We start from the raw sequence: 26215 nt of genomic DNA, 5'->3' as shown, positions 1-26215 counted from the left end.
AGGAGCTATGATGGAGCTCCTGGAGCGGAATATGACATGGAGGGTGCGAAAGAGAGGGGGGAATCGAGAGCTGCGCGGAAAAGGAGGCAAGGGTGGGTAGAGAGAAAATGACGGTGGAAGGGGTGAGCGGAGGAGAAAACATCCTCCCAGCGACAGTGAGGAGCTATGATGGAACTCCTGGAGCGGAATATGACATGGAGGGTGCGAAAGAGAGGGGGGAATCGAGAGCTGCGCGGAAAAGGAGGCAAGGGTGGGTAGAGAGAAAATGACGGTGGAAGGGGCGAGCGGAGGAGAAAACATCCTCCCAGCGACAGCAAGGAGCTATGATGGAGCTCCTGGAGCGGAATATGACATGGAGGGTGTGAAAGAGAGGGGGGAATCGAGAGCTGCGCGGAAAAGAAGGCAAGGGTGGGTAGAGAGAAAATTACGGTGGAAGGGGCAAGCGGAGGAGAAAACTTCCTCCCAGCGACAGTGAGGAGCTATGATGGAACTCCTGGAGCGGAATATGACATGGAGGGTGCGAAAGAGAGGGGGGAATCGAGAGCTGCGCGGAAAAGGAGGCAAGGGTGGGTAGAGAGAAAATGACGGTGGAAGGGGCGAGCGGAGGAGAAAACATCCTCCCAGCGACAGTGAGGAGCTATGATGGAACTCCTGGAGCGGAATATGACATGGAGGGTGCGAAAGAGAGGGGGGAATCGAGAGCTGTGCGGAGAAGGAGGCAAGGGTGGGTAGAGAGAAAATGACGGTGGAAGGGGCGAGCGGAGGAGAAAACATCCTCCCAGCAACAGCGAGGAGCTATGATGGAACTCCTGGAGCGGAATATGACATGGAGGGTGCGAAAGAGAGGGGGGAATCGAGAGCTGCGCGGAGAAGGAGGCAAGGGTGGGTAGAGAGAAAATGATGGTGGAAGGGGCGAGCGGAGGAGAAAACATCCTCCCAGCGACAGCGAGGAGCTATGATGGAGCTCCTGGAGCGGAATATGACATGGAGGGTGCGAAAGAGAGGGGGGAATCGAGAGCTGCGCGGAGAAGGAGGCAAGGGTGGGTAGAGAGAAAATGATGGTGGAAGGGGCGAGCGGAGGAGAAAACATCCTCCCAGCGACAGCAAGGAGCTATGATGGAGCTCCTGGAGCGGAATATGACATGGAGGGTGCGAAAGAGAGGGGGGAATCGAGAGCTGCGCGGAGAAGGAGGCAAGGGTGGGTAGAGAGAAAATGACGGTGGAAGGGGCGAGCGGAGGAGAAAACATCCTCCCAGCAACAGCGAGGAGCTATGATGGAGCTCCTGGAGCAGAATATGACATGGAGGGTGCGAAAGAGAGGGGGGAATCGAGAGCTGCGCGGAGAAGGAGGCAAGGGTGGGTAGAGAGAAAATGACGGTGGAAGGGGCGAGCGGAGGAGAAAACATCCTCCCAGCGACAGTGAGGAGCTATGATGGAACTCCTGGAGCGGAATATGACATGGAGGGTGCGAAAGAGAGGGGGAATCGAGAGCTGCGCGGAGAAGGAGGCAAGGGTGGGTAGAGAGAAAATGACGGTGGAAGGGGCGAGCGGAGGAGAAAACATCCTCCCAGCGACAGCGAGGAGCTATGATGGAGCTCCTGGAGCAGAATATGACATGGAGGGTGCGAAAGAGAGGGGGGAATCGAGAGCTGCGCGGAGAAGGAGGCAAGGGTTTGTAGAGAGAAAATGACGGTGGAAGGGGCGAGCGGAGGAGAAAACATCCTCCCAGCGACAGTGAGGAGCTATGATGGAACTCCTGGAGCGGAATATGACATGGAGGGTGCGAAAGAGAGGGGGGAATCGAGAGCTGCGCGGAAAAGGAGGCAAGGGTGGGTAGAGAGAAAATGATGGTGGAAGGGGCGAGCGGAGGAGAAAACATCCTCCCAGCGACAGTGAGGAGCTATGATGGAACTCCTGGAGCGGAATATGACATGGAGGGTGCGAAAGAGAGGGGGGAATCGAGAGCTGCGCGGAAAAGGAGGCAAGGGTGGGTAGAGAGAAAATGACGGTGGAAGGGGCGAGCGGAGGAGAAAACATCCTCCCAGCGACAGCAAGGAGCTATGATGGAGCTCCTGGAGCGGAATATGACATGGAGGGTGCGAAAGAGAGGGGGGAATTGAGAGCTGCGCGGAAAAGGAGGCAAGGGTGGGTAGAGAGAAAATGACGGTGGAAGGGGCGAGCGGAGGAGAAAACTTCCTCCCAGCGACAGTGAGGAGCTATGATGGAACTCCTGGAGCGGAATATGACATGGAGGGTGCGAAAGAGAGGGGGGAATCGAGAGCTGCGCGGAAAAGGAGGCAAGGGTGGGTAGAGAGAAAATGACGGTGGAAGGGGCGAGCGGAGGAGAAAACATCCTCCCAGCGACAGTGAGGAGCTATGATGGAACTCCTGGAGCGGAATATGACATTGAGGGTGCGAAAGAGAGGGGGGAATCGAGAGCTGCGCGGAAAAGGAGGCAAGGGTGGGTAGAGAGAAAATGACGGTGGAAGGGGCGAGCGGTGGAGAAAACATCCTCCCAGCGACAGCGAGGAGCGATGATGGAGCTCTTGGAGCGGAATATGACATGGAGGGTGCGAAAGAGAGGGGGGAATCGAGAGCTGCGCGGAAAAGGAGGCAAGGGTGGGTAGAGAGAAAATGACGGTGGAAGGGGCGAGCGGAGGAGAAAACATCCTCCCAGCGACAGTGAGGAGCTATGATGGAACTCCTGGAGCGGAATATGACATGGAGGGTGCGAAAAAGAGGGGGGAATCGAGAGCTGCGCGGAAAAGGAGGCAAGGGTGGGTAGAGAGAAAATGACGGTGGAAGGGGCGAGCGGAGGAGAAAACATCCTCCCAGCGACAGCAAGGAGCTATGATGGAGCTCCTGGAGCGGAATATGACATGGAGGGTGCGAAAGAGAGGGGGGAATCGAGAGCTGCGCGGAAAAGGAGGCAAGGGTGGGTAGAGAGAAAATGACGGTGGAAGGGGCAAGCGGAGGAGAAAACTTCCTCCCAGCGACAGTGAGGAGCTATGATGGAACTCCTGGAGCGGAATATGACATGGAGGGTGCGAAAGAGAGGGGGGAATCGAGAGCTGCGCGGAAAAGGAGGCAAGGGTGGGTAGAGAGAAAATGACGGTGGAAGGGGCGAGCGGAGGAGAAAACATCCTCCCAGCGACAGCAAGGAGCTATGATGGAGCTCCTGGAGCGGAATATGACATGGAGGGTGCGAAAGAGAGGGGGGAATCGAGAGCTGCGCGGAGAAGGAGGCAAGGGTGGGTAGAGAGAAAATGACGGTGGAAGGGGCGAGCGGAGGAGAAAACATCCTCCCAGCGACAGTGAGGAGCTATGATGGAACTCCTGGAGCGGAATATGACATGGAGGGTGCGAAAGAGAGGGGGGAATCGAGAGCAGCGCGGAAAAGGAGGCAAGGGTGGGTAGAGAGAAAATGACGGTGGAAGGGGCGAGCGGAGGAGAAAACATCCTCCCAGCGACAGCAAGGAGCTATGATGGAGCTCCTGGAGCAGAATATGACATGGAGGGTGCGAAAGAGAGGGGGGAATCGAGAGCTGCGCGGAAAAGGAGGCAAGGGTGGGTAGAGAGAAAATGACGGTGGAAGGGGCGAGCGGAGGAGAAAACATCCTCCCAGCGACAGCGAGGAGCTATGATGGAGCTCCTGGAGCGGAATATGACATGGAGGGTGCGAAAGAGAGGGGGGAATCGAGAGCTGCGCGGAGAAGGAGGCAAGGGTGGGTAGAGAGAAAATGACGGTGGAAGGGGCGAGCGGAGGAGAAAACATCCTCCCAGCGACAGTGAGGAGCTATGATGGAACTCCTGGAGCAGAATATGACATGGAGGGTGCGAAAGAGAGGGGGGAATCGAGAGCTGCGCGGAAAAGGAGGCAAGGGTGGGTAGAGAGAAAATGACGGTGGAAGGGGCGAGCGGAGGAGAAAACATCCTCCCAGCAACAGCGAGGAGCTATGATGGAGCTCCTGGAGCGGAATATGACATGGAGGGTGCGAAAGAGAGGGGGGAATCGAGAGCTGCGTGGAAAAGGAGGCAAGGGTGGGTAGAAAGAAAATGACGTTGGATGGGGCGAGCGGAGGAGAAAACATCCTCCCAGCGACAGCGAGGAGCTATGATGGAGCTCCTGGAGCGGAATATGACATGGAGGGTGCGAAAGAGAGGGGGGAATCGAGAGCTGCGCGGAAAAGGAGGCAAGGGTGGGTAGAGAGAAAATGACGGTGGAAGGGGCGAGCGGAGGAGAAAACATCCTCCCAGCGACAGCGAGGAGCTATGATGGAGCTCCTGGAGCGGAATATGACATGGAGGGTGCGAAAGAGAGGGGGGAATCGAGAGCTGCGCGGAGAAGGAGGCAAGGGTGGGTAGAGAGAAAATGATGGTGGAAGGGGCGAGCGGAGGAGAAAACATCCTCCCAGCGACAGCAAGGAGCTATGATGGAGCTCCTGGAGCGGAATATGACATGGAGGGTGCGAAAGAGAGGGGGGAATCGAGAGCTGCGCGGAGAAGGAGGCAAGGGTGGGTAGAGAGAAAATGACGGTGGAAGGGGCGAGCGGAGGAGAAAACATCCTCCCAGCAACAGCGAGGAGCTATGATGGAGCTCCTGGAGCAGAATATGACATGGAGGGTGCGAAAGAGAGGGGGGAATCGAGAGCTGCGCGGAGAAGGAGGCAAGGGTGGGTAGAGAGAAAATGACGGTGGAAGGGGCGAGCGGAGGAGAAAACATCCTCCCAGCGACAGTGAGGAGCTATGATGGAACTCCTGGAGCGGAATATGACATGGAGGGTGCGAAAGAGAGGGGGAATCGAGAGCTGCGCGGAGAAGGAGGCAAGGGTGGGTAGAGAGAAAATGACGGTGGAAGGGGCGAGCGGAGGAGAAAACATCCTCCCAGCGACAGCGAGGAGCTATGATGGAGCTCCTGGAGCAGAATATGACATGGAGGGTGCGAAAGAGAGGGGGGAATCGAGAGCTGCGCGGAGAAGGAGGCAAGGGTGGGTAGAGAGAAAATGACGGTGGAAGGGGCGAGCGGAGGAGAAAACATCCTCCCAGCGACAGTGAGGAGCTATGATGGAACTCCTGGAGCGGAATATGACATGGAGGGTGCGAAAGAGAGGGGGGAATCGAGAGCTGCGCGGAAAAGGAGGCAAGGGTGGGTAGAGAGAAAATGATGGTGGAAGGGGCGAGCGGAGGAGAAAACATCCTCCCAGCGACAGTGAGGAGCTATGATGGAACTCCTGGAGCGGAATATGACATGGAGGGTGCGAAAGAGAGGGGGGAATCGAGAGCTGCGCGGAAAAGGAGGCAAGGGTGGGTAGAGAGAAAATGACGGTGGAAGGGGCGAGCGGAGGAGAAAACATCCTCCCAGCGACAGCAAGGAGCTATGATGGAGCTCCTGGAGCGGAATATGACATGGAGGGTGCGAAAGAGAGGGGGGAATCGAGAGCTGCGCGGAAAAGGAGGCAAGGGTGGGTAGAGAGAAAATGACGGTGGAAGGGGCGAGCGGAGGAGAAAACTTCCTCCCAGCGACAGTGAGGAGCTATGATGGAACTCCTGGAGCGGAATATGACATGGAGGGTGCGAAAGAGAGGGGGGAATCGAGAGCTGCGCGGAAAAGGAGGCAAGGGTGGGTAGAGAGAAAATGACGGTGGAAGGGGCGAGCGGAGGAGAAAACATCCTCCCAGCGACAGTGAGGAGCTATGATGGAACTCCTGGAGCGGAATATGACATTGAGGGTGCGAAAGAGAGGGGGGAATCGAGAGCTGCGCGGAAAAGGAGGCAAGGGTGGGTAGAGAGAAAATGATGGTGGAAGGGGCGAGCGGTGGAGAAAACATCCTCCCAGCGACAGCGAGGAGCTATGATGGAGCTCCTGGAGCGGAATATGACATGGAGGGTGCGAAAGAGAGGGGGGAATCGAGAGCTGCGCGGAAAAGGAGGCAAGGGTGGGTAGAGAGAAAATGACGGTGGAAGGGGCGAGCGGAGGAGAAAACATCCTCCCAGCGACAGTGAGGAGCTATGATGGAACTCCTGGAGCGGAATATGACATGGAGGGTGCGAAAAAGAGGGGGGAATCGAGAGCTGCGCGGAAAAGGAGGCAAGGGTGGGTAGAGAGAAAATGACGGTGGAAGGGGCGAGCGGAGGAGAAAACATCCTCCCAGCGACAGCAAGGAGCTATGATGGAGCTCCTGGAGCGGAATATGACATGGAGGGTGCGAAAGAGAGGGGGGAATCGAGAGCTGCGCGGAAAAGGAGGCAAGGGTGGGTAGAGAGAAAATGACGGTGGAAGGGGCAAGCGGAGGAGAAAACTTCCTCCCAGCGACAGTGAGGAGCTATGATGGAACTCCTGGAGCGGAATATGACATGGAGGGTGCGAAAGAGAGGGGGGAATCGAGAGCTGCGCGGAAAAGGAGGCAAGGGTGGGTAGAGAGAAAATGACGGTGGAAGGGGCGAGCGGAGGAGAAAACATCCTCCCAGCGACAGCAAGGAGCTATGATGGAGCTCCTGGAGCGGAATATGACATGGAGGGTGCGAAAGAGAGGGGGGAATCGAGAGCTGCGCGGAGAAGGAGGCAAGGGTGGGTAGAGAGAAAATGACGGTGGAAGGGGCGAGCGGAGGAGAAAACATCCTCCCAGCGACAGTGAGGAGCTATGATGGAACTCCTGGAGCGGAATATGACATGGAGGGTGCGAAAGAGAGGGGGGAATCGAGAGCTGCGCGGAAAAGGAGGCAAGGGTGGGTAGAGAGAAAATGACGGTGGAAGGGGCGAGCGGAGGAGAAAACATCCTCCCAGCGACAGCAAGGAGCTATGATGGAGCTCCTGGAGCGGAATATGACATGGAGGGTGCGAAAGAGAGGGGGGAATCGAGAGCTGCGCGGAAAAGGAGGCAAGGGTGGGTAGAGAGAAAATGACGGTGGAAGGGGCGAGCGGAGGAGAAAACATCCTCCCAGCGACAGCGAGGAGCTATGATGGAGCTCCTGGAGCGGAATATGACATGGAGGGTGCGAAAGAGAGGGGGGAATCGAGAGCTGCGCGGAGAAGGAGGCAAGGGTGGGTAGAGAGAAAATGACGGTGGAAGGGGCGAGCGGAGGAGAAAACATCCTCCCAGCGACAGTGAGGAGCTATGATGGAACTCCTGGAGCGGAATATGACATGGAGGGTGCGAAAGAGAGGGGGGAATCGAGAGCTGCGCGGAAAAGGAGGCAAGGGTGGGTAGAGAGAAAATGACGGTGGAAGGGGCGAGCGGAGGAGAAAACATCCTCCCAGCGACAGCAAGGAGCTATGATGGAGCTCCTGGAGCGGAATATGACATGGAGGGTGCGAAAGAGAGGGGGGAATCGAGAGCTGCGCGGAAAAGGAGGCAAGGGTGGGTAGAGAGAAAATGACGGTGGAAGGGGCGAGCGGAGGAGAAAACATCCTCCCAGCGACAGTGAGGAGCTATGATGGAACTCCTGGAGCGGAATATGACATGGAGGGTGCGAAAGAGAGGGGGGAATCGAGAGCTGCGCGGAAAAGGAGGCAAGGGGGGGTAGAGAGAAAATGATGGTGGAAGGGACGAGCGGAGGAGAAAACATCCTCCCAGCGACAGTGAGGAGCTATGATGGAACTCCTGGAGCGGAATATGACATGGAGGGTGCGAAAGAGAGGGGGGAATCGAGAGCTGCGCGGAAAAGGAGGCAAGGGTGGGTAGAGAGAAAATGACGGTGGAAGGGGCGAGCGGAGGAGAAAACATCCTCCCAGCGACAGTGAGGAGCTATGATGGAACTCCTGGAGCGGAATATGACATGGAGGGTGCGAAAGAGAGGGGGGAATCGAGAGCTGCGCGGAAAAGGAGGCAAGGGTGGGTAGAGAGAAAATGACGGTGGAAGGGGCAAGCGGAGGAGAAAACTTCCTCCCAGCGACAGTGAGGAGCTATGATGGAGCTCCTGGAGCGGAATATGACATGGAGGGTGCGCAAGAGAGGGGGGAATCGAGAGCTGCGCGGAAAAGGAGGCAAGGGTGGGTAGAGAGAAAATGACGGTGGAAGGGGCGAGCGGAGGAGAAAACATCCTCCCAGCGACAGTGAGGAGCTATGATGGAACTCCTGGAGCGGAATATGACATGGAGGGTGCGAAAGAGAGGGGGGAATCGAGAGCTGCGCGGAAAAGGAGGCAAGGGTGGGTAGAGAGAAAATGACGGTGGAAGGGGCAAGCGGAGGAGAAAACTTCCTCCCAGCGACAGTGAGGAGCTATGATGGAGCTCCTGGAGCGGAATATGACATGGAGGGTGCGCAAGAGAGGGGGGAATCGAGAGCTGCGCGGAAAAGGAGGAAAGGGTGGGTAGAGAGAAAATGACGGTGGAAGGGGCGAGCAGAGGAGAAAAAATCCTCCCAGCGACAGCGAGGAGCTATGATGGAGCTCCTGGAGCGGAATATGACATGGAGGGTGCGAAAGAGAGGGGGGAATCGAGAGCTGCGCGGAGAAGGAGGCAAGGGTGGGTAGAGAGAAAATGACGGTGGAAGGGGCGAGCGGAGGAGAAAACATCCTCCCAGCAACAGCGAGGAGCTATGATGGAGCTCCTGGAGCGGAATATGACATGGAGGGTGCGAAAGAGAGGGGGGAATCGAGAGCTGTGTGGAAAAGGAGGCAAGGGTGGGTAGAAAGAAAATGACGGTGGAAGGGGCGAGCGGAGGAGAAAACATCCTCCCAGCAACAGCGAGGAGCTATGATGGAGCTCCTGGAGCGGAATATGACATGGAGGGTGCGAAAGAGAGGGGGGAATCGAGAGCTGCGCGGATAAGGAGGAAAGGGTGGGTAGAGAGAAAATGACGGTGGAAGGGGCGAGCAGAGGAGAAAACATCCTCCCAGCGACAGCGAGGAGCTATGATGGAGCTCCTGGAGCGGAATATGACATGGAGGGTTCGAAAGAGAGGGGGGAATCGAGAGCTGCGCAGAGAAGGAGGCAAGGGTGGGTAGAGAGAAAATGACGGTGGAAGGGGCGAGCGGAGGAGAAAACATCCTCCCAGCGACAGCGAGGAGCTATGATGGAGCTCCTGGAGCGGAATATGACATGGAGGGTGCGAAAGAGAGGGGGGAATTGAGAGCTGCGCGGAGAAGGAGGCAAGGGTGGGTAGAGAGAAAATGACGGTGGAAGGGGTGAGCGGAGGAGAAAACATCCTCCCAGCGACAGCGAGGAGCTATGATGGAGCTCCTGGAGCAGAATATGACATGGAGGGTGCGAAAGAGAGGGGGGAATCGAGAGCTGCGCGGAAAAGGAGGCAAGGGTGGGTAGAGAGAAAATGACGGTGGAAGGAGCGAGCGGAGGAGAAAACATCCTCCCAGCGACAGCGAGGAGCTATGATGGAACTCCTGGAGCGGAATATGGCATGGAGGGTGCGAAAGAGAGGGGGGAATCGAGAGCGGCGCGGAGAAGGAGGCAAGGGTGGGTGGAGAGAAAATGACGGCGGAAGCGGCGAGCAGAGGAGAAAACATCCTCCCAGCGACAGCGAGGAGCTATGATGGAGCTCCTGGAGCTGGATGTAATATGGAGGGTGCGAGAGAGAGGAGGGAATCGAGAGCAGCGCGGAGAAGGAGGCAAGGGTGGGTAGAGAGAAAATGACGGTGGAAGGGGCGAGCGGAGGAGAAAACATCCTCCCAGCGACAGCGAGGAGCTATGATGGAGCTCCTGGAGCTGGATGTAATATGGAGGGTGCGAGAGAGAGGAGGGAATCGAGAGCAGCGCGGAGAAGGAGGCAAGGGTGGGTAGAGAGAAAATGACGGTGGAAGGGGCGAGTGGAGGAGAAAACATCCTCCCAGCGACAGCAAAGAGCTATGATGGAGCTCCTGGAGCTGGATGTAATATGGAGGGTGCGAGAGAGAGGAGGGAATCGAGAGCTGCGCGGAGAAGGAGGCAAGGGTGGGTAGAGAGAAAATGACGGTGGAAGGGGCGAGCGGAGGAGAAAACATCCTCCCAGCGACAGCGAGGAGCTATGATGGAGCTCCTGGAGCGGAATATGACATGGAGGGTGCGAAAGAGAGGGGGGAATCGAGAGCTGCGCGGAGAAGGAGGCAAGGGTGGGTAGAGAGAAAATGACGGTGGAAGGGGCGAGCGGAGGAGAAAACATCCTCCCAGCGACAGTGAGGAGCTATGATGGAACTCCTGGAGCGGAATATGACATGGAGGGTGCGAAAGAGAGGGGGGAATCGAGAGCTGCGCGGAAAAGGAGGCAAGGGTGGGTAGAGAGAAAATGACGGTGGAAGGGGCGAGCGGAGGAGAAAACATCCTCCCAGCGACAGCGAGGAGCTATGATGGAGCTCCTGGAGCGGAATATGACATGGAGGGTGCGCAAGAGAGGGGGGAATCGAGAGCTGCGCGGAAAAGGAGGAAAGGGTGGGTAGAGAGAAAATGACGGTGGAAGGGGCGAGCAGAGGAGAAAACATCCTCCCAGCGACAGCGAGGAGCTATGATGGAGCTCCTGGAGCGGAATATGACATGGAGGGTGCGAAAGAGAGGGGGGAATCGAGAGCTGTGCGGAGAAGGAGGCAAGGGTGGGTAGAGAGAAAATGACGGTGGAAGGGGCGAGCGGAGGAGAAAACATCCTCCCAGCAACAGCGAGGAGCTATGATGGAGCTCCTGGAGCGGAATATGACATGGAGGGTGCGAAAGAGAGGGGGGAATCGAGAGCTGCGTGGAAAAGGAGGCAAGGGTGGGTAGAAAGAAAATGACGGTGGAAGGGGCGAGTGGAGGAGAAAACATCCTCCCAGCGACAGCGAGGAGCTATGATGGAGCTCCTGGAGCGGAATATGACATGGAGGGTGCGAAAGAGAGGGGGGAATCGAGAGCTGCGCGGAAAAGGAGGAAAGGGTGGGTAGAGAGAAAATGACGGTGGAAGGGGCGAGCAGAGGAGAAAACATCCTCCCAGCGACAGCGAGGAGCTATGATGGAGCTCCTGGAGCGGAATATGACATGGAGGGTTCGAAAGAGAGGGGGGAATCGAGAGCTGCGCGGAGAAGGAGGCAAGGGTGGGTAGAGAGAAAATGACGGTGGAAGGGGCGAGCGGAGGAGAAAACATCCTCCCAGCGACAGCGAGGAGCTATGATGGAGCTCCTGGAGCGGAATATGACATGGAGGGTGCGAAAGAGAGGGGGTAATTGAGAGCTGCGCGGAGAAGGAGGCAAGGGTGGGTAGAGAGAAAATGACGGTGGAAGGGGCGAGCGGAGGAGAAAACATCCTCCCAGCGACAGCGAGGAGCTATGATGGAGCTCCTGGAGCGGAATATGACATGGAGGGTGCGAAAGAGAGGGGGGAATCGAGAGCTGCGCGGAAAAGGAGGCAAGGGTGGGTAGAGAGAAAATGACGGTGGAAGGGGCGAGCGGAGGAGAAAACATCCTCCCAGCGACAGCGAGGAGCTATGATGGAGCTCCTGGAGCGGAATATGACATGGAGGGTGCGAAAGAGAGGGGGGAATCGAGAGCTGCGCGGAAAAGGAGGAAAGGGTGAGTAGAGAGAAAATGACGGTGGAAGGGGCGAGCGGAGGAGAAAACATCCTCCCAGCGACAGCGAAGAGCTATGATGGAGCTCCTGGAGCGGAATATGACATGGAGGGTGCGAAAGAGAGGGGGGAATCGAGAGCTGCGCGGAGAAGGAGGCAAGGGTGGGTAGAGAGAAAATGACGGTGGAAGGGGCGAGCGGAGGAGAAAACATCCTCCCAGCGACAGTGAGGAGCTATGATGGAACTCCTGGAGCGGAATATGACATGGAGGGTGCGAAAGAGAGGGGGGAATCGAGAGCTGCGCGGAAAAGGAGGCAAGGGTGGGTAGAGAGAAAATGACGGTGGAAGGGGCGAGCGGAGGAGAAAACATCCTCCCAGCGACAGCGAGGAGCTATGATGGAGCTCCTGGAGCGGAATATGACATGGAGGGTGCGCAAGAGAGGGGGGAATCGAGAGCTGCGCGGAAAAGGAGGAAAGGGTGGGTAGAGAGAAAATGACGGTGGAAGGGGCGAGCAGAGGAGAAAACATCCTCCCAGCGACAGCGAGGAGCTATGATGGAGCTCCTGGAGCGGAATATGACATGGAGGGTGCGAAAGAGAGGGGGGAATCGAGAGCTGTGCGGAGAAGGAGGCAAGGGTGGGTAGAGAGAAAATGACGGTGGAAGGGGCGAGCGGAGGAGAAAACATCCTCCCAGCAACAGCGAGGAGCTATGATGGAGCTCCTGGAGCGGAATATGACATGGAGGGTGCGAAAGAGAGGGGGGAATCGAGAGCTGCGTGGAAAAGGAGGCAAGGGTGGGTAGAAAGAAAATGACGGTGGAAGGGGCGAGCGGAGGAGAAAACATCCTCCCAGCGACAGCGAGGAGCTATGATGGAGCTCCTGGAGCGGAATATGACATGGAGGGTGCGAAAGAGAGGGGGGAAACGAGAGCTGCGCGGAAAAGGAGGAAAGGGTGGGTAGAGAGAAAATGACGGTGGAAGGGGCGAGCAGAGGAGAAAACATCCTCCCAGCGACAGCGAGGAGCTATGATGGAGCTCCTGGAGCGGAAAATGACATGGAGGGTGCGAAAGAGAGGGGGGAATCGAGAGCTGCGCGGAAAAGGAGGCAAGGGTGGGTAGAGAGAAAATGACGGTGGAAGGGGCGAGCGGAGGAGAAAACATCCTCCCAGCGACAGTGAGGAGCTATGATGGAACTCCTGGAGCGGAATATGACATGGAGGGTGCGAAAGAGAGGGGGGAATCGAGAGCTGCGCGGAGAAGGAGGCAAGGGTGGGTAGAGAGAAAATGACGGTGGAAGGGGCGAGCGGAGGAGAAAACATCCTCCCAGCGACAGTGAGGAGCTATGATGGAACTCCTGGAGCGGAATATGACATGGAGGGTGCGAAAGAGAGGGGGGAATCGAGAGCTGCGCGGAAAAGGAGGCAAGGGTGGGTAGAGAGAAAATGACGGTGGGAGGGGCGAGCGGAGGAGAAAACATCCTCCCAGCGACAGCAAGGAGCTATGATGGAGCTCCTGGAGCGGAATATGACATGGAGGGTGCGAAAGAGAGGGGGGAATCGAGAGCTGCGCGGAAAAGGAGGCAAGGGTGGGTAGAGAGAAAATGAAGGTGGAAGGGGCGAGCGGAGGAGAAAACTTCCTCCCAGCGACAGTGAGGAGCTATGATGGAACTCCTGGAGCGGAATATGACATGGAGGGTGCGAAAGAGAGGGGGGAATCGAGAGCTGCGCGGAAAAGGAGGCAAGGGTGGGTAGAGAGAAAATGACGGTGGAAGGGGCGAGCGGAGGAGAAAACATCCTCCCAGCGACAGTGAGGAGCTATGATGGAACTCCTGGAGCGGAATATGACATGGAGGGTGCGAAAGAGAGGGGGGAATCGAGAGCTGCGCGGAAAAGGAGGCAAGGGTGGGTAGAGAGAAAATGACGGTGGAAGGGGCAAGCGGAGGAGAAAACATCCTCCCAGCGACAGTGAGGAGCTATGATGGAACTCCTGGAGCGGAATATGACATGGAGGGTGCGAAAGAGAGGGGGGAATCGAGAGCTGCGCGGAAAAGGAGGAAAGGGTGGGTAGAGAGAAAATGACGGTGGAAGGGGCGAGCGGAGGAGAAAACATCCTCCCAGCGACAGCGAGGAGCTATGATGGAGCTCCTGGAGCGGAATATGACATGGAGGGTGCGAAAGAGAGGGGGGAATCGAGAGCTGCGCGGAGAAGGAGGCAAGGGTGGGTAGAGAGAAAATGACGGTGGAAGGGGCGAGCGGAGGAGAAAACATCCTCCCAGCGACAGCGAGGAGCTATGATGGAGCTCCTGGAGCAGAATATGGCATGGAGGGTGCGAAAGAGAGGGGGGAATCGAGAGCGGCGCGGAGAAGGAGGCAAGGGTGGGTGGAGAGAAAATGACGGCGGAAGCGGCGAGCAGAGGAGAAAACATCCTCCCAGCGACAGCGAGGAGCTATGATGGAGCTCCTGGAGCTGGATGTAATATGGAGGGTGCGAGAGAGAGGAGGGAATCGAGAGCTGCGCGGAGAAGGAGGCAAGGGTGGGTAGAGAGAAAATGACGGTGGAAGGGGCGAGCGGAGGAGAAAACATCCTCCCAGCGACAGCGAGGAGCTATGATGGAGCTCCTGGAGCTGGATGTAATATGGAGGGTGCGAGAGAGAGGAGGGAATCGAGAGCAGCGCGGAGAAGGAGGCAAGGGTGGGTAGAGAGAAAATGACGGTGGAAGGGGCGAGCGGAGGAGAAAACATCCTCCCAGCGACAGCGAGGAGCTATGATGGAGCTCCTGGAGCTGGATGTAATATGGAGGGTGCGAGAGAGAGGAGGGAATCGATAGCTGCGCGGAGAAGGAGGCAAGGGTGGGTAGAGAGAAAATGACGGTGGAAGGGGCGAGCGGAGGAGAAAACATCCTCCCAGCGACAGTGAGGAGCTATGATGGAACTCCTGGAGCGGAATATGACATGGAGGGTGCGAAAGAGAGGGGGGAATCGAGAGCTGCGCGGAAAAGGAGGCAAGGGTGGGTAGAGAGAAAATGACGGTGGAAGGGGCGAGCGGAGGAGAAAACATCCTCCCAGCGACAGCGAGGAGCTATGATGGAGCTCCTGGAGCGGAATATGACATGGAGGGTGCGCAAGAGAGGGGGGAATCGAGAGCTGCGCGGAAAAGGAGGAAAGGGTGGGTAGAGAGAAAATGACGGTGGAAGGGGCGAGCAGAGGAGAAAACATCCTCCCAGCGACAGCGAGGAGCTATGATGGAGCTCCTGGAGCGGAATATGACATGGAGGGTGCGAAAGAGAGGGGGGAATCGAGAGCTGTGCGGAGAAGGAGGCAAGGGTGGGTAGAGAGAAAATGACGGTGGAAGGGGCGAGCGGAGGAGAAAACATCCTCCCAGCAACAGCGAGGAGCTATGATGGAGCTCCTGAAGCGGAATATGACATGGAGGGTGCGAAAGAGAGGGGGGAATCGAGAGCTGCGTGGAAAAGGAGGCAAGGGTGGGTAGAAAGAAAATGACGGTGGAAGGGGCGAGCGGAGGAGAAAACATCCTCCCAGCGACAGCGAGGAGCTATGATGGAGCTCCTGGAGCGGAATATGACATGGAGGGTGCGAAAGAGAGGGGGGAATCGAGAGCTGCGCGGAAAAGGAGGAAAGGGTGGGTAGAGAGAAAATGACGGTGGAAGGGGCGAGCAGAGGAGAAAACATCCTCCCAGCGACAGCGAGGAGCTATGATGGAGCTCCTGGAGCGGAATATGAGATGGAGGGTTCGAAACAGAGGGGGGAATCGAGAGCTGCGCGGAGAAGGAGGCAAGGGTGGGTAGAGAGAAAATGACGGTGGAAGGGGCGAGCGGAGGAGAAAACATCCTCCCAGCGACAGCGAGGAGCTATGATGGAGCTCCTGGAGCGGAATATGACATGGAGGGTGCGAAAGAGAGGGGGGAATTGAGAGCTGCGCGGAGAAGGAGGCAAGGGTGGGTAGAGAGAAAATGACGGTGGAAGGGGCGAGCGGAGGAGAAAACATCCTCCCAGCGACAGTGAGGAGCTATGATGGAACTCCTGGAGCGGAATATGACATGGAGGGTGCGAAAGAGAGGGGGGAATCGAGAGCTGCGCGGAAAAGGAGGCAAGGGTGGGTAGAGAGAAAATGACGGTGGAAGGGGCGAGCGGAGGAGAAAACATCCTCCCAGCGACAGCGAGGAGCTATGATGGAGCTCCTGGAGCGGAATATGACATGGAGGGTGCGCAAGAGAGGGGGGAATCGAGAGCTGCGCGGAAAAGGAGGAAAGGGTGGGTAGAGAGAAAATGACGGTGGAAGGGGCGAGCAGAGGAGAAAACATCCTCCCAGCGACAGCGAGGAGCTATGATGGAGCTCCTGGAGCGGAATATGACATGGAGGGTGCGAAAGAGAGGGGGGAATCGAGAGCTGTGCGGAGAAGGAGGCAAGGGTGGGTAGAGAGAAAATGATGGTGGAAGGGGCGAGCGGAGGAGAAAACATCCTCCCAGCAACAGCGAGGAGCTATGATGGAGCTCCTGGAGCGGAATATGACATGGAGGGTGCGAAAGAGAGGGGGGAATCGAGAGCTGCGTGGAAAAGGAGGCAAGGGTGGGTAGAAAGAAAATGACGGTGGAAGGGGCGAGCGGAGGAGAAAACATCCTCCCAGCGACAGCGAGGAGCTATGATGGAGCTCCTGGAGCGGAATATGACATGGAGGGTGCGAAAGAGAGGGGGGAATCGAGAGCTGCGCGGAAAAGGAGGAAAGGGTGGGTAGAGAGAAAATGACGGTGGAAGGGGCGAGCAGAGGAGAAAACATCCTCCCAGCGACAGCGAGGAGCTATGATGGAGCTCCTGGAGCGGAATATGACATGGAGGGTTCGAAAGAGAGGGGGGAATCGAGAGCTGCGCGGAGAAGGAGGCAAGGGTGGGTAGAGAGAAAATGACGGTGGAAGGGGCGAGCGGAGGAGAAAACATCCTCCCAGCGACAGCGAGGAACTATGATGGAGCTCCTGGAGCGGAATATGACATGGAGGGTGCGAAAGAGAGGGGGGAATTGAGAGCTGCGCGGAGAAGGAGGCAAGGGCTGGTAGAGAGAAAATGACGGTGGAAGGGGCGAGCGGAGGAGAAAACATCCTCCCAGCGACAGCGAGGAGCTATGATGGAGCTCCTGGAGCGGAATATGACATGGAGGGTGCGAAAGAGAGGGGGGAATCGAGAGCTGCGCGGAAAAGGAGGAAAGGGTGGGTAGAGAGAAAATGACGGTGGAAGGGGCGAGCGGAGGAGAAAACATCCTCCCAGCGACAGCGAGGAGCTATGATGGAGCTCCTGGAGCGGAATATGACATGGAGGGTGCGAAAGAGAGGGGGGAATCGAGAGCTGCGCGGAAAAGGAGGCAAGGGTGGGTAGAGAGAAAATGACGGTGGAAGGGGCGAGCGGAGGAGAAAACATCCTCCCAGCGACAGTGAGGAGCTATGATGGAACTCCTGGAGCGGAATATGACATGGAGGGTGCGAAAGAGAGGGGGGAATCGAGAGCTGCGCGGAAAAGGAGGCAAGGGTGGGTAGAGAGAAAATGACGGTGGAAGGGGCGAGCGGAGGAGAAAACATCCTCCCAGCGACAGCGATTAGCTATGATGGAGCTCCTGGAGCGGAATATGACATGGAGGGTGCGAAAGAGAGGGGGGAATCGAGAGCTGCGCGGAGAAGGAGGCAAGGGTGGGTAGAGAGAAAATGACGGTGGAAGGGGCGAGCGGAGGAGAAAACATCCTCCCAGCGACAGTGAGGAGCTATGATGGAACTCCTGGAGCGGAATTTGACATGGAGGGTGCGAAAGAGAGGGGGGAATCGAGAGCTGCGCGGAAAAGGAGGCAAGGGTGGGTAGAGAGAAAATGACGGTGGAAGGGGCGAGCGGAGGAGAAAACATCCTCCCAGCGACAGCAAGGAGCTATGATGGAGCTCCTGGAGCGGAATATGACATGGAGGGTGCGAAAGAGAGGGGGGAATCGAGAGCTGCGCGGAAAAGGAGGCAAGGGTGGGTAGAGAGAAAATGAAGGTGGAAGGGGCGAGCGGAGGAGAAAACTTCCTCCCAGCGACAGTGAGGAGCTATGATGGAACTCCTGGAGCGGAATATGACATGGAGGGTGCGAAAGAGAGGGGGGAATCGAGAGCTGCGCGGAAAAGGAGGCAAGGGTGGGTAGAGAGAAAATGACGGTGGAAGGGGCGAGCGGAGGAGAAAACATCCTCCCAGCGACAGTGAGGAGCTATGATGGAACTCCTGGAGCGGAATATGACATGGAGGGTGCGAAAGAGAGGGGGGAATCGAGAGCTGCGCGGAAAAGGAGGCAAGGGTGGGTAGAGAGAAAATGACGGTGGAAGGGGCGAGCGGAGGAGAAAACATCCTCCCAGCGACAGTGAGGAGCTATGATGGAACTCCTGGAGCGGAATATGACATGGAGGGTGCGAAAGAGAGGGGGGAATCGAGAGCTGCGCGGAAAAGGAGGCAAGGGTGGGTAGAGAGAAAATGACGGTGGAAGGGGCGAGCGGAGGAGAAAACATCCTCCCAGCGACAGCAAGGAGCTATGATGGAGCTCCTGGAGCGGAATATGACATGGAGGGTGCGAAAGAGAGGGGGGAATCGAGAGCTGCGCGGAAAAGGAGGCAAGGGTGGGTAGAGAGAAAATGACGGTGGAAGGGGCGAGCGGAGGAGAAAACATCCTCCCAGCGACAGTGAGGAGCTATGATGGAACTCCTGGAGCGGAATATGACATAGAGGGTGCGAAAGAGAGGGGGGAATCGAGAGCTGCGCGGAAAAGGAGGCAAGGGTGGGTAGAGAGAAAATGACGGTGGAAGGGGCGAGCGGAGGAGAAAACATCCTCCCAGCGACAGTGAGGAGCTATGATGGAACTCCTGGAGCGGAATATGACATGGAGGGTGCGAAAGAGAGGGGGGAATCGAGAGCTGCGCGGAAAAGGAGGCAAGGGTGGGTAGAGAGAAAATGACGGTGGAAGAGGCGAGCGGAGGAGAAAACATCCTCCCAGCGACAGTGAGGAGCTATGATGGAACTCCTGGAGCGGAATATGACATGGAGGGTGCGAAAGAGAGGGGGGAATCGAGAGCTGCGCGGAAAAGGAGGCAAGGGTGGGTAGAGAGAAAATGACGGTGGAAGGGGCGAGCGGAGGAGAAAACATCCTCCCAGCGACAGTGAGGAGCTATGATAGAACTCCTGGAGTGGAATATGACATTGAGGGTGCGAAAGAGAGGGGGGAATCGAGAGCTGCGCGGAAAAGGAGGCAAGGGTGGGTAGAGAGAAAATGACGGTGGAAGGGGCGAGCGGAGGAGAAAACATCCTCCCAGCGACAGCGAGGAGCTATGATGGAGCTCCTGGAGCGGAATATGACATGGAGGGTGCGAAAGAGAGGGGGGAATCGAGAGCTGCGCGGAAAAGGAGGCAAGGGTGGGTAGAGAGAAAATGACGGTGGAAGGGGCGAGCGGAGGAGAAAACATCCTCCCAGCGACAGCAAGGAGCTATGATGGAGCTCCTGGAGCGGAATATGACATGGAGGGTGCGAAAGAGAGGGGGGAATCGAGAGCTGCGCGGAAAAGGAGGCAAGGGTGGGTAGAGAGAAAATGACGGTGGAAGGGGCGAGCGGAGGAGAAAACTTCCTCCCAGCGACAGTGAGGAGCTATGATGGAACTCCTGGAGCGGAATATGACATGGAGGGTGCGAAAGAGAGGGGGGAATCGAGAGCTGCGCGGAAAAGGAGGCAAGGGTGGGTAGAGAGAAAATGACGGTGGAAGGGGCGAGCGGAGGAGAAAACATCCTCCCAGCGACAGTGAGGAGCTATGATAGAACTCCTGGAGTGGAATATGACATTGAGGGTGCGAAAGAGAGGGGGGAATCGAGAGCTGCGCGGAAAAGGAGGCAAGGGTGGGTAGAGAGAAAATGACGGTGGAAGGGGCGAGCGGAGGAGAAAACATCCTCCCAGCGACAGCGAGGAGCTATGATGGAGCTCCTGGAGCGGAATATGACATGGAGGGTGCGAAAGAGAGGGGGGAATCGAGAGCTGCGCGGAAAAGGAGGCAAGGGTGGGTAGAGAGAAAATGACGGTGGAAGGGGCGAGCGGAGGAGAAAACTTCCTCCCAGCGACAGTGAGGAGCTATGATGGAACTCCTGGAGCGGAATATGACATGGAGGGTGCGAAAGAGAGGGGGGAATCGAGAGCTGCGCGGAAAAGGAGGCAAGGGTGGGTAGAGAGAAAATGACGGTGGAAGGGGCGAGCGGAGGAGAAAACATCCTCCCAGCGACAGTGAGGAGCTATGATGGAACTCCTGGAGCGGAATATGACATGGAGGGTGCGAAAGAGAGGGGGGAATCGAGAGCTGCGCGGAAAAGGAGGCAAGGGTGGGTAGAGAGAAAATGACGGTGGAAGGGGCGAGCGGAGGAGAAAACATCCTCCCAGCGACAGCAAGGAGCTATGATGGAGCTCCTGGAGCGGAATGTGACATGGAGGGTGCGAAAGAGAGGGGGGAATCGAGAGCTGCGCGGAAAAGGAGGCAAGGGTGGGTAGAGAGAAAATGACGGTGGAAGGGGCAAGCGGAGGAGAAAACTTCCTCCCAGCGACAGTGAGGAGCTATGATGGAACTCCTGGAGCGGAATATGACATGGAGGGTGCGAAAGAGAGGGGGGAATCGAGAGCTGCGCGGAAAAGGAGGCAAGGGTGGGTAGAGAGAAAATGACGGTGGAAGGGGCGAGCGGAGGAGAAAACATCCTCCCAGCGACAGTGAGGAGCTATGATGGAACTCCTGGAGCGGAATATGACATGGAGGGTGCGAAAGAGAGGGGGGAATCGAGAGCTGCGCGGAAAAGGAGGCAAGGGTGGGTAGAGAGAAAATGACGGTGGAAGGGGCGAGCGGAGGAGAAAACATCCTCCCAGCAACAGCGAGGAGCTATGATGGAGCTCCTGGAGCGGAATATGACATGGAGGGTGCGAAAGAGAGGGGGGAATTGAGAGCTGCGCGGAGAAGGAGGCAAGGGTGGGTAGAGAGAAAATGACGGTGGAAGGGGCGAGCGGAGGAGAAAACATCCTCCCAGCGACAGCGAGGAGCTATGATGGAGCTCCTGGAGCGGAATATGACATGGAGGGTGCGAAAGAGAGGGGGGAATCGAGAGCTGCGCGGAAAAGGAGGCAAGGGTGGGTAGAGAGAAAATGACGGTGGAAGGGGCGAGCGGAGGAGAAAACATCCTCCCAGCGACAGCAAGGAGCTATGATGGAGCTCCTGGAGCGGAATATGACATGGAGGGTGCGAAAGAGAGGGGGGAATCGAGAGCTGCGCGGAAAAGGAGGCAAGGGTGGGTAGAGAGAAAATGAAGGTGGAAGGGGCGAGCGGAGGAGAAAACTTCCTCCCAGCGACAGTGAGGAGCTATGATGGAACTCCTGGAGCGGAATATGACATGGAGGGTGCGAAAGAGAGGGGGGAATCGAGAGCTGCGCGGAAAAGGAGGCAAGGGTGGGTAGAGAGAAAATGACGGTGGAAGGGGCGAGCGGAGGAGAAAACATCCTCCCAGCGACAGTGAGGAGCTATGATGGAACTCCTGGAGCGGAATATGACATGGAGGGTGCGAAAGAGAGGGGGGAATCGAGAGCTGCGCGGAAAAGGAGGCAAGGGTGGGTAGAGAGAAAATGACGGTGGAAGGGGCGAGCGGAGGAGAAAACATCCTCCCAGCGACAGTGAGGAGCTATGATGGAACTCCTGGAGCGGAATATGACATGGAGGGTGCGAAAGAGAGGGGGGAATCGAGAGCTGCGCGGAAAAGGAGGCAAGGGTGGGTAGAGAGAAAATGACGGTGGAAGGGGCGAGCGGAGGAGAAAACATCCTCCCAGCGACAGCAAGGAGCTATGATGGAGCTCCTGGAGCGGAATATGACATGGAGGGTGCGAAAGAGAGGGGGGAATCGAGAGCTGCGCGGAAAAGGAGGCAAGGGTGGGTAGAGAGAAAATGACGGTGGAAGGGGCGAGCGGAGGAGAAAACATCCTCCCAGCGACAGTGAGGAGCTATGATGGAACTCCTGGAGCGGAATATGACATAGAGGGTGCGAAAGAGAGGGGGGAATCGAGAGCTGCGCGGAAAAGGAGGCAAGGGTGGGTAGAGAGAAAATGACGGTGGAAGGGGCGAGCGGAGGAGAAAACATCCTCCCAGCGACAGTGAGGAGCTATGATGGAACTCCTGGAGCGGAATATGACATGGAGGGTGCGAAAGAGAGGGGGGAATCGAGAGCTGCGCGGAAAAGGAGGCAAGGGTGGGTAGAGAGAAAATGACGGTGGAAGAGGCGAGCGGAGGAGAAAACATCCTCCCAGCGACAGTGAGGAGCTATGATGGAACTCCTGGAGCGGAATATGACATGGAGGGTGCGAAAGAGAGGGGGGAATCGAGAGCTGCGCGGAAAAGGAGGCAAGGGTGGGTAGAGAGAAAATGACGGTGGAAGGGGCGAGCGGAGGAGAAAACATCCTCCCAGCGACAGCAAGGAGCTATGATGGAGCTCCTGGAGCGGAATATGACATGGAGGGTGCGAAAGAGAGGGGGGAATCGAGAGCTGCGCGGAAAAGGAGGCAAGGGTGGGTAGAGAGAAAATGACGGTGGAAGGGGCGAGCGGAGGAGAAAACATCCTCCCAGCGACAGCGATTAACTATGATGGAGCTCCTGGAGCGGAATATGACATGGAGGGTGCGAAAGAGAGGGGGGAATCGAGAGCTGCGCGGAGAAGGAGGCAAGGGTGGGTAGAGAGAAAATGACGGTGGAAGGGGCGAGCGGAGGAGAAAACATCCTCCCAGCGACAGTGAGGAGCTATGATGGAACTCCTGGAGCGGAATATGACATGGAGGGTGCGAAAGAGAGGGGGGAATCGAGAGCTGCGCGGAAAAGGAGGCAAGGGTGGGTAGAGAGAAAATGACGGTGGAAGGGGCGAGCGGAGGAGAAAACATCCTCCCAGCGACAGCAAGGAGCTATGATGGAGCTCCTGGAGCGGAATATGACATGGAGGGTGCGAAAGAGAGGGGGGAATCGAGAGCTGCGCGGAAAAGGAGGCAAGGGTGGGTAGAGAGAAAATGACGGTGGAAGGGGCGAGCGGAGGAGAAAACTTCCTCCCAGCGACAGTGAGGAGCTATGATGGAACTCCTGGAGCGGAATATGACATGGAGGGTGCGAAAGAGAGGGGGGAATCGAGAGCTGCGCGGAAAAGGAGGCAAGGGTGGGTAGAGAGAAAATGACGGTGGAAGGGGCGAGCGGAGGAGAAAACATCCTCCCAGCGACAGTGAGGAGCTATGATAGAACTCCTGGAGTGGAATATGACATTGAGGGTGCGAAAGAGAGGGGGGAATCGAGAGCTGCGCGGAAAAGGAGGCAAGGGTGGGTAGAGAGAAAATGACGGTGGAAGGGGCGAGCGGAGGAGAAAACATCCTCCCAGCGACAGCGAGGAGCTATGATGGAGCTCCTGGAGCGGAATATGACATGGAGGGTGCGAAAGAGAGGGGGGAATCGAGAGCTGCGCGGAAAAGGAGGCAAGGGTGGGTAGAGAGAAAATGACGGTGGAAGGGGCGAGCGGAGGAGAAAACTTCCTCCCAGCGACAGTGAGGAGCTATGATGGAACTCCTGGAGCGGAATATGACATGGAGGGTGCGAAAGAGAGGGGGGAATCGAGAGCTGCGCGGAAAAGGAGGCAAGGGTGGGTAGAGAGAAAATGACGGTGGAAGGGGCGAGCGGAGGAGAAAACATCCTCCCAGCGACAGTGAGGAGCTATGATGGAACTCCTGGAGCGGAATATGACATGGAGGGTGCGAAAGAGAGGGGGGAATCGAGAGCTGCGCGGAAAAGGAGGCAAGGGTGGGTAGAGAGAAAATGACGGTGGAAGGGGCGAGCGGAGGAGAAAACATCCTCCCAGCGACAGCAAGGAGCTATGATGGAGCTCCTGGAGCGGAATATGACATGGAGGGTGCGAAAGAGAGGGGGGAATCGAGAGCTGCGCGGAAAAGGAGGCAAGGGTGGGTAGAGAGAAAATGACGGTGGAAGGGGCAAGCGGAGTAGAAAACTTCCTCCCAGCGACAGTGAGGAGCTATGATGGAACTCCTGGAGCGGAATATGACATGGAGGGTGCGAAAGAGAGGGGGGAATCGAGAGCTGCGCGGAAAAGGAGGCAAGAGTGGGTAGAGAGAAAATGACGGTGGAAGGGGCGAGCGGAGGAGAAAACATCCTCCCAGCGACAGTGAGGAGCTATGATGGAACTCCTGGAGCGGAATATGACATGGAGGGTGCGAAAGAGAGGGGGGAATCGAGAGCTGCGCGGAAAAGGAGGCAAGGGTGGGTAGAGAGAAAATGACGGTGGAAGGGGCGAGCGGAGGAGAAAACATCCTCCCAGCAACAGCGAGGAGCTATGATGGAGCTCCTGGAGCGGAATATGACATGGAGGGTGCGAAAGAGAGGGGGGAATTGAGAGCTGCGCGGAGAAGGAGGCAAGGGTGGGTAGAGAGAAAATGACGGTGGAAGGGGCGAGCGGAGGAGAAAACATCCTCCCAGCGACAGCGAGGAGCTATGATGGAGCTCCTGGAGCGGAATATGACATGGAGGGTGCGAAAGAGAGGGGGGAATCGAGAGCTGCGCGGAAAAGGAGGCAAGGGTGGGTAGAGAGAAAATGACGGTGGAAGGGGCGAGCGGAGGAGAAAACATCCTCCCAGCGACAGCGAGGAGCTATGATGGAGCTCCTGGAGCGGAATATGACATGGAGGGTGCGAAAGAGAGGGGGGAATTGAGAGCTGCGCGGAGAAGGAGGCAAGGGTGGGTAGAGAGAAAATGACGGTGGAAGGGGCGAGCGGAGGAGAAAACATCCTCCCAGCGACAGCAAGGAGCTATGATGGAGCTCCTGGAGCGGAATATGACATGGAGGGTGCGAAAGAGAGGGGGGAATCGAGAGCTGTGCGGAAAAGGAGGCAAGGGTGGGTAGAGAGAAAATGACGGTGGAAGGGGCGAGCGGAGGAGAAAACTTCCTCCCAGCGACAGTGAGGAGCTATGATGGAACTCCTGGAGCGGAATATGACATGGAGGGTGCGAAAGAGAGGGGGGAATCGAGAGCTGCGCGGAAAAGGAGGCAAGGGTGGGTAGAGAGAAAATGACGGTGGAAGGGGCGAGCGGAGGAGAAAACATCCTCCCAGCGACAGTGAGGAGCTATGATGGAACTCCTGGAGCGGAATATGACATGGAGGGTGCGAAAGAGAGGGGGGAATCGAGAGCTGCGCGGAAAAGGAGGCAAGGGTGGGTAGAGAGAAAATGACGGTGGAAGGGGCGAGCGGAGGAGAAAACATCCTCCCAGCGACAGTGAGGAGCTATGATGGAACTCCTGGAGCGGAATATGACATGGAGGGTGCGAAAGAGAGGGGGGAATCGAGAGCTGCGCGGAAAAGGAGGCAAGGGTGGGTAGAGAGAAAATGACGGTGGAAGGGGCGAGCGGAGGAGAAAACATCCTCCCAGCGACAGTGAGGAGCTATGATGGAACTCCTGGAGCGGAATATGACATGGAGGGTGCGAAAGAGAGGGGGGAATCGAGAGCTGCGCGGAAAAGGAGGCAAGGGTGGGTAGAGAGAAAATGACGGTGGAAGGGGCGAGCGGAGGAGAAAACATCCTCCCAGCGACAGCAAGGAGCTATGATGGAGCTCCTGGAGCGGAATATGACATGGAGGGTGCGAAAGAGAGGGGGGAATCGAGAGCTGCGCGGAAAAGGAGGCAAGGGTGGGTAGAGAGAAAATGACGGTGGAAGGGGCGAGCGGAGGAGAAAACATCCTCCCAGCGACAGTGAGGAGCTATGATGGAACTCCTGGAGCGGAATATGACATAGAGGGTGCGAAAGAGAGGGGGGAATCGAGAGCTGCGCGGAAAAGGAGGCAAGGGTGGGTAGAGAGAAAATGACGGTGGAAGGGGCGAGCGGAGGAGAAAACATCCTCCCAGCGACAGTGAGGAGCTATGATGGAACTCCTGGAGCGGAATATGACATGGAGGGTGCGAAAGAGAGGGGGGAATCGAGAGCTGCGCGGAAAAGGAGGCAAGGGTGGGTAGAGAGAAAATGACGGTGGAAGAGGCGAGCGGAGGAGAAAACATCCTCCCAGCGACAGTGAGGAGCTATGATGGAACTCCTGGAGCGGAATATGACATGGAGGGTGCGAAAGAGAGGGGGGAATCGAGAGCTGCGCGGAAAAGGAGGCAAGGGTGGGTAGAGAGAAAATGACGGTGGAAGGGGCGAGCGGAGGAGAAAACATCCTCCCAGCGACAGTGAGGAGCTATGATAGAACTCCTGGAGTGGAATATGACATTGAGGGTGCGAAAGAGAGGGGGGAATCGAGAGCTGCGCGGAAAAGGAGGCAAGGGTGGGTAGAGAGAAAATGACGGTGGAAGGGGCGAGCGGAGGAGAAAACATCCTCCCAGCGACAGCGAGGAGCTATGATGGAGCTCCTGGAGCGGAATATGACATGGAGGGTGCGAAAGAGAGGGGGGAATCGAGAGCTGCGCGGAAAAGGAGGCAAGGGTGGGTAGAGAGAAAATGACGGTGGAAGGGGCGAGCGGAGGAGAAAACATCCTCCCAGCGACAGCAAGGAGCTATGATGGAGCTCCTGGAGCGGAATATGACATGGAGGGTGCGAAAGAGAGGGGGGAATCGAGAGCTGCGCGGAAAAGGAGGCAAGGGTGGGTAGAGAGAAAATGACGGTGGAAGGGGCGAGCGGAGGAGAAAACTTCCTCC

This window comes from Pelophylax lessonae, assembly GCF_965119305.1.
Source record: "Pelophylax lessonae genome assembly, chromosome: 13".
Lineage (NCBI taxonomy): Eukaryota > Metazoa > Chordata > Amphibia > Anura > Ranidae > Pelophylax > Pelophylax lessonae.
This window is presented reverse-complemented; position numbering follows the sequence as displayed.